This window comes from Babylonia areolata, chromosome 5, assembly GCF_041734735.1.
Source record: "Babylonia areolata isolate BAREFJ2019XMU chromosome 5, ASM4173473v1, whole genome shotgun sequence".
Classification (NCBI taxonomy): domain Eukaryota; kingdom Metazoa; phylum Mollusca; class Gastropoda; order Neogastropoda; family Buccinidae; genus Babylonia; species Babylonia areolata.
Window position 1 is genome coordinate 24,317,246 of NC_134880.1, and position 7,500 is coordinate 24,324,745.

The following is a 7,500-nucleotide window of genomic DNA, read 5'->3' on the forward strand; positions in this document are numbered from 1 at the left end:
TATTGGATGTGTGTGTGTGTGTGTGTGTGTGTGTGTGTGTGTGTGTGTGTGAGGGACAGACACACACACACAGACAGACACACAGACAGAGAGAGAGAGAGCACGTGTGTGTATGCCCATGTGTTTTTTCGTGCGTGCGTGTATGAATGCACATTTCCTTACATACCGAAGCGTTTGTGTACGCATGTTTCTCTGACTTATTTGGACAGACATGTTACATGGACAATCACATGGACAGACATTAAGGCACTTAAAGAGAGAAGGAGGGAGGAGGAGGAGGAGGAGGAGGAAGAGTCACAAGGTAAAGACGGAGACAGAAACACAGAGAGACAGTTCTTAAACAACCCGATAACTTTTTTGATTTGCATGTTCACGCAGTGAACTTCCTGGTTTGCTGTTCTACCTTGACTTATAAATCTAATACATCATCAATGCAAAATAGACTAGGCTCTATTTCCATAACAGGAAGAAGAGTCACACACACACACACACACACACACACACACACACACACACACACACACACACACACACACACACACACACACACACACACACACACACACACACACAAAGATGGGTAGGAAACAGAGCAACTGTGAAGTTCGGAAAGTGAAGTAAATATTATATATGATACGAATACGGATGATGTATCCATTACAGACCGTAAATATAATTTCAAGTCTTGAGCGAGTGAGTGAGATCGTGAGTAAAGTTAGTGAGGAACGTGTACAACAAAACTACGAGGAAGACATACGCACGTCTGGAACAACCTTCCTCATCATATCCGTGCATCTGATTCTATTTCTGCTTTTCGCTCATCACTAAAGACTCTATAAGTACTCTCAGCTTCCTTTTCTCCAACACTACCCATGTCAGCTCACTTTGGATGCATGAGGAGTGAAAAAGGGAGAGTGTGAGTGGGGGGAGGGGGGTTGAGAAAGAGTGGTCATGAATGTTTTATGTTGCTTGTAATATTTTTCTTTCATGTAAAGCGCCCCTGAGCTCTTAGCGAGAAAGGGCGCTATATAAATGTACATTATTGTTATTGTTGTGTTATTATTATTATTATTATTATTATTATTATTATTATAAAATACGCACAGGAACACACGGAGATGGACGTTTTATCAAATTCATTACGGACCAAGTATTGTTCTAATGTCAAGTGCATATGCTTTAGTAACCTGGCAATTGAGCATATCATTTTTGACTGTAGCTTGATGAAGCCTTATGTACACGAAAGTGTGTCCTCACAAGTGACTGAGAACGTTGATGTTTTTGACTTTTTGCATTCATTATCAGTTTGTTTCGCTTGTCAGTTTAACGACTTCTCTTTTATGAAGTCCTTTAAGTAATTTCCTGTAATTGTATTTAGATTTTTGATCAAATTTCACCCACATTTCACCCTTATTTGCCCAGTTTCCCCCCAACCCTCCCTTCATTCACATCTCCCACCCCTTCTAACCGATAATACTCAAATGTATTCATAAATACTTGAACAAAATGTATTCAATCAACGATATGTGTGACGGGACATTAAACAAAATTCCTCCCTGGACATTTCAGTTCAAAGTTCAGTTTCAGTCTTAAGGAGGTGGTGTCAAAGTTTGATTGACTGGTCTACATTCGCTACACAATATTTATCATTTGAAAAAAAGAAGAAAAAAAGAGAGAAAAAGAAAAGCAGATGCCTCGTCTTCGCATAAACCCAACGCTTTGAGCAAGGCTTTAAGAGCCTAATAAAGGTTTCTGTAAAGTAAAGTATTAGCATAGAATTGACATAAAAACACACAGGCGGAAACACACAGAGAAAGTGAGAGATGGACAGACAGACAGACAGACAGACAGACAGACTGAGCTTCGGAGAGAGATACAGAGAGATAGATACAGAGAGACCGGTATATAAAGAAACATCATAAAAATACACACACAAAAAAAACCCATAATCAAAACGTTCAAAGATTAACATGGCTTTGTTCATTAATGCTATTCTCTGATCAGTAAATCAGTCAAAGGTTTGCCGAGGACTTTGGTTGTGTCTGGGTGTTTTGTTTTGCTTTTTTTTGTTTGTTTTTTGTTGTTGTTGTTGTTGTTTTTTGTTGGTTTTTTCTTTGGGGGGGGTTGTTTTTTTGTTTGTTTGGTTTTTGTTTTGTTTTGTTTTTTGAAATTTTATTTATTTTCTTTTCTTCTTGTTTTATTTCAGTGCATTTTATTTACGATAATCGTTTGACCACAACACAACTTAAAAAAAAAAAAGGAAAAAAAAAGAAAAAAAAAGCTACGAATAGCTAAAGGAAGAACACCACGACTATCTCTTTGAGCTCAAGTTTTTGACTTTGAAGCGAGGTCACGAAGACAAGTCAGAAATTCTCAGAAGGAAGTCTGCACATAGAAGAGGATGGGTGGGGGTGGGGTGTGGGTGGGGGGAGGGGAGGACTGTGTGGGTGGGGGGGGGCAGGGAGGATAAGGTTTCTCAGAAGCCTGCACAGAGGGGAGAAGACCCCAGTTTTCTTGTACAGGGACACCACCGCTGGGAGCGCGGATTGTCTGCTGCAGTAAATTGGAAACGATGGCGTCCGAGGAGAGAAATTCGTGGGGAATGGGATTACGGGGACTGCTGGGGACTAGGGACTTTGGGGTTGGGTGCGGGTGGAGTGAGTGTGAGGGGGAGAGAGGGGCAACTGAGGTCTGAGAGAGAAGAGAGGGGAGATTGTGTGTGTGTGGAGGGGTTGATCGTGTGTGTGTGTGTAGGGGGTGTGTGGGGTGTTTATGTGTGTGTGTGTGTGTGTGTGTGTGTGTGTGTGTGTGTGTGATGGGGCATTGAGGGAAACAAGAGGGAACGGAAAGAAAGAATAAGAGAGAATAAGAGGATGAGGGAATGAATGAAAAAGTGTGTGTGACTGATCAGGAAAATAGACTGGGCTGAGAGAGAGAAAGAGATTAAGAGAGAGAGAGAGAGAGAGAGAGAGAGAGAGAGGAGAGCAAGCGCAGCTGAGCGTGGGCGTTTGATTTGCATTTCTATCCAATGAACGTGCTATTTTTCTTTTCGTTATCATCTTTAACCCCCCCCCCCCCTCCTCCCACAGTGTGTCTTCTGACGGAACAAATCTGAATCGATGAGTTCCATTTAGAGATGTTGGTGAAGTGAGAGAGTGATGGAGAGAGAGAGACAGAGACAGAGAGACAGAGGGAGACAGAGGGAGACAGAGAGAGACAGAGGCAGAAGCAGACAGAGAGAGAGATGAAGAGACAGACAGGTATACAGACACTTTCAGAGATGAACAGAGGACAGAGGGATAGACAATAAATATATGTAAAAAAAAAAAAAAGAGACACAGACACAGACAGTGAGACCTCGAAAGTAGCGCGCGCACACACACACACACACACACACACACACACACACACACACACACACACACACACACACACACACACACACACCGATGGAAGGAAAAGTTTTTTTTAAACATAAAGGGACGCTATTCACCGAGAAAAGATACCGATTCTACCAGCTTGCTATACAAGATTAATAACCTCTACTTTCTTCCGTATAAAACGTGATGAGCTGAAGACAAAGTATAGTAAAAAATAATGTTACATGCATCTGTGGTAAACAGTTCAGCTTAATGATATTATTATTATTATCATTTCTATCATAATGATGATTGTTATCATTAATTTGAAATCGACATTTCTGTATATTCGAATGAAAAGGGGGGTGTTTGAGGTGGAGAGTACAAAATCTAAAATGGAGAGGGTGAGTGTCAGTGATAGGAGAAAGAAAAAAAGATAATATTGGAAGGGTGTGTGTGACAGGAGGGACGGGGGAAGCGGGATTAGGACAAAAAAGATATCAATAATCAAATATTGTATGCACTACGTATGTAGATTATTATTTGAAAAGAGGTTCATGTGGGGACCTACAATAAACAACCAACTGGACTATTTAACACATAGCTAGCTAACTTTAATACAGAACAGTTTGAAATATATAACTTTTTTTCAAAAAAATGTTAACATTTGAAACTGGTAACACGTGTTCCGTAATTTCTGGAGGCAAAAATGGTTTCATAACCAAACAGCGGGTTAAAACGTGCTCTACCGTTAAACGTCCCTTGCAAATGCATTCAATATTTTCACAATATTTTGTGTATGGGGCATTTCGTAATAACCTAAATGCATTGCTCTTAACAGCCCTGCCAGTTCTTTTAGCATTTAATAAGGCAGAAGTGTTAACTTCTAAAGACATAAAGGAATTTTGCATATTTCTTTCAACAATATTACATATTTCAGATGATGATAAACGATGAGGAAGTTCAATTGCATTTAAAGCGTTTTTAGCTCCAAGCTTTGCAAGATGATCTGCACGTTCATTAGAGAAAAGCATACAGTGTGAGGGAATCCAGCACATTTCAATAGTAGTTCCTATCATTTGAATACAGTGATTCAAAAATCTTATTTCAGAAACGATGTTATAATTAATGTTCGTACAACCTGATTTGATAGACTGCAGAACTGATTTTGAATCGAAACAAAATAAACTATTAATCAAGTTTATGGGCAGATCAATTAGATGTGTTAATGCCATAAGGACGGCAATTAATTCAGCTGTAAAAATTGAGAAGCCCTTTCCAATATGATATGACTTTTCAATTTTCAAAGCAGGAATTGCATATCCAGAACCAGCAAACTGATTTTCTAGAACAGAACTGTCTGTATATATTTTAAGTGGTGGGGGTATGTTTCAGACAAGTGTGATTTGACTCGAGAAGCTAGTATATTGGGATTTTCATCTTTCTTAATGTCACAATATTGAATATCAAAAGCTGCTCCCGTTAATTCCCATAATGGAACTGGCGAAGTGCTCATAATCGGAGCAACAAAATGTGCTTCAGAATTTTGTTAATGGTTTCCGATTACTATTTATTATCATTATTGAATTGTTACTGTTAAATGTAATTGCATGTTATTTATGCATTTTGGGGGGTAGTTTTTCTAACTTTCTAAGTTGAAGAACGGAGACAGAAAGTGACAGGTAAAAAATGACAAAGTAGAGAGAGAGAGAGAGAGAGAGAGAGAGAGAGAGAGAGAGACCGACCGACGGAACAATTACAGTTTCAAGAAATTTTACACACTCGGTAATTAAAATCGCGACATCTCTCTTTTTAACGACAACAAAAGGTGTGTGTGTGTGTGTGTGTGTGTGTGTGTGTGTGTGTGTGTGTGTGTGTGTGCGTGCGTGCGTGCGTGCGTGCGTGCGAGCGTGCGTGCGTGCGTGCGTGCGTTTTTCTCGCGTTTTTTCTTTCCCTTTCTTACTTACCTTTCTTTCTAACTTCATTTCTTCCTTCTTTCCTCCCATTCTCGCTTCATCCCTTCCTTCTTTCTTCCTCCTTTCATTGCCTCCTTCCTTCCTTTCTTCCTTCCTTTCTCTGTACTGTCACTTCACTTTCTCAGCAAAAGATGAGAACGCACGCGCTAAAACGTTGAGTGAAAAAAAATAAATAAAAGAAGGAAATTCCCAGAAATTAACCACTCTGTCCAATGTCTCGCACGTTCCACTTTCCCACAACTTTTTTTTTTTTTTTTTTGGTCTTCCTCTTACCTATTATTTCTGTATCTCCATCACTCTTCCCTGTTCCAACCACGGAACCTCCCCCCTCCCCTCGCCCTCCCACCACCTCCACTCACCCCCCTAGCCCCCCAACCCTCCCTCCACCCTCCAACCCACTGCCTCTCTACTTCCAGCATCCTAAAACATCCTTGTCCTTATGGTTCCCAGGTCTAGCGCCACAGGCATGTAGTGCTGCTGTAAGACTGCGATCGATCTTTTGATAATGCAATTGTTTCCTGACATCAAGGAATTTCTCCGCGCGCAGCTTCCATTCTCTGTCTCTGTCTCTGTCTCTGTCTCTCTCTGTGCCCCATTCTCTCTCTCTGTGCTCCCTTCTCTCTCTCTCTCTATCTGCACCCCCTCTCTCTCTGTCTGCCCTCTCTCTCTCTCTCTTTCTGTGTGTGTGTGTGTGTGTGTGTGTGTGTGTGTGTGTGTGTGTGTGTCTATGTGCCCCATTCTCTCTCTCTGTGCTCCTCTCTCTCTCTCTCTCTCTCTCTCTCTCTCTCTCTCTGTCTGCCCCTTTCTCTCTCTCTCTCTCTGTTCTCTTCTCTCTCTCTCTCTGTCTGCCCCTTTCTCTCTCTCTCTCTCTCTCTCTCTCTCTCTCTGCTCCCTTCTCTCTCTCTCTGTATGCCCCTTCTTCTCTCTCTCTCTCTCTCTCTCTCTCTCTCTCTCTCTCTCTCGTTTACTTTTTTTTGTGTGCGGTTATATGTCTGGGTTGTGTGGTTGACACAGCCGGGGGCTAACTCTTATTTGTGGACTGCGAGATTTGCCAAATTGCGAGTCGACGAATCGCACGTAATTTGTGTTTCCGTTCTCGCCCTCTCGGTCTGTGTGTGTGTGTGTGTCTCTCTCTCTCTCTCTCTGTCTCTGTCTCTCCCTGTCTGTGTCTGGCTATCTGTCTGATTGTCTTTTCGTCTGTCTCTTTCTTTATTATCCGTCTGTGTCTGTCTCTGTTGGTCTCTGCCTGTTTCTGTCTTTGTGTCTCCCTCTCTCTCTCTCTCTCTCTCTCTCTCTCTCTCTCTCTCTCTCTCTCTCTCTCTGTGTGTGTGTGTGTGTGTGTGTGTGTGTGTGTGTGTGTGTGTGTCTTTCTTTCTCATTGGCTCTCTGTCTGTCTCTGTCAGTCTGTCTCTGTCTGTTTCTCTCTTTCTGTCTCCCGGCCTCTCTCTCTCTCTCTCTCTCTCTCTCTCTCTCTGTATCTCTCTCTCTCTCTCATTGGCTCTCTCTTTGTCTCTGGCTGTCTGTCTCTCTTCCGGCCATTGTCCTGCCCCTCTTCTCTTTCTCTTTGTTTTCTTTTTTCTCTCTGTCTCTCTGTCTCCCCCTGTCTCAGTCTTTCCGTCTCCCTCACTCTTCGCTGAATTCTTCAGTGCCTCAAGGGCTTTTCCTGCCATAGTTGTGTTTGTTGTTGCGAAAGTTAGTTTTGAATGCGTCAATGGGTGTATGTGATGTACGGGATCGATCGTCTGTGTGTCTGTGTGTCTGTGAGGGATGAATGGGGGATGGGGTGATAGGGGGTGGGGGTGGGGGGGGGGGTGTCCTTTGAAAGTCTTTTTTGTTTGTTTGTTTTTCTTTTGATGTTCTCGGAAAGTAAAACTGCGCGAACGTGTCATTGTTTATAATAATTATATGATATCACCTTCAGCTGCCATTAGACACCTTTGCCGATGTTCTTGAATTGAGTGTGCCTCTCTCTCTCTCTCTCTCTCTCTCTCTCTCTCTCTCTCTCTCTCTCTCTCTCTCTGTCCCCCCTCTCTCTCTCTCTCTCTCTCTCTCTCTCTCTCTTCTCTCTCTGTGTGTGTGTGTGTGTGTGTGTGTGTGTGTGTGTGTGTGTGTGTGTGTGTGCACTCGCACATAATTATATGTGTGTATGTGTGTTTGTGTGAGTG

General features: G+C 42.2%; 1 long non-coding RNA gene across 1 annotated transcript in view; it reads left to right on the top strand.

Moving 5' to 3' along the window:
• Positions 1 to 7,500, top strand: part of LOC143282427 (uncharacterized) — a 93,662-nt gene that overhangs the window by 85,462 nt on the left and 700 nt on the right. The window lies entirely within an intron of this gene.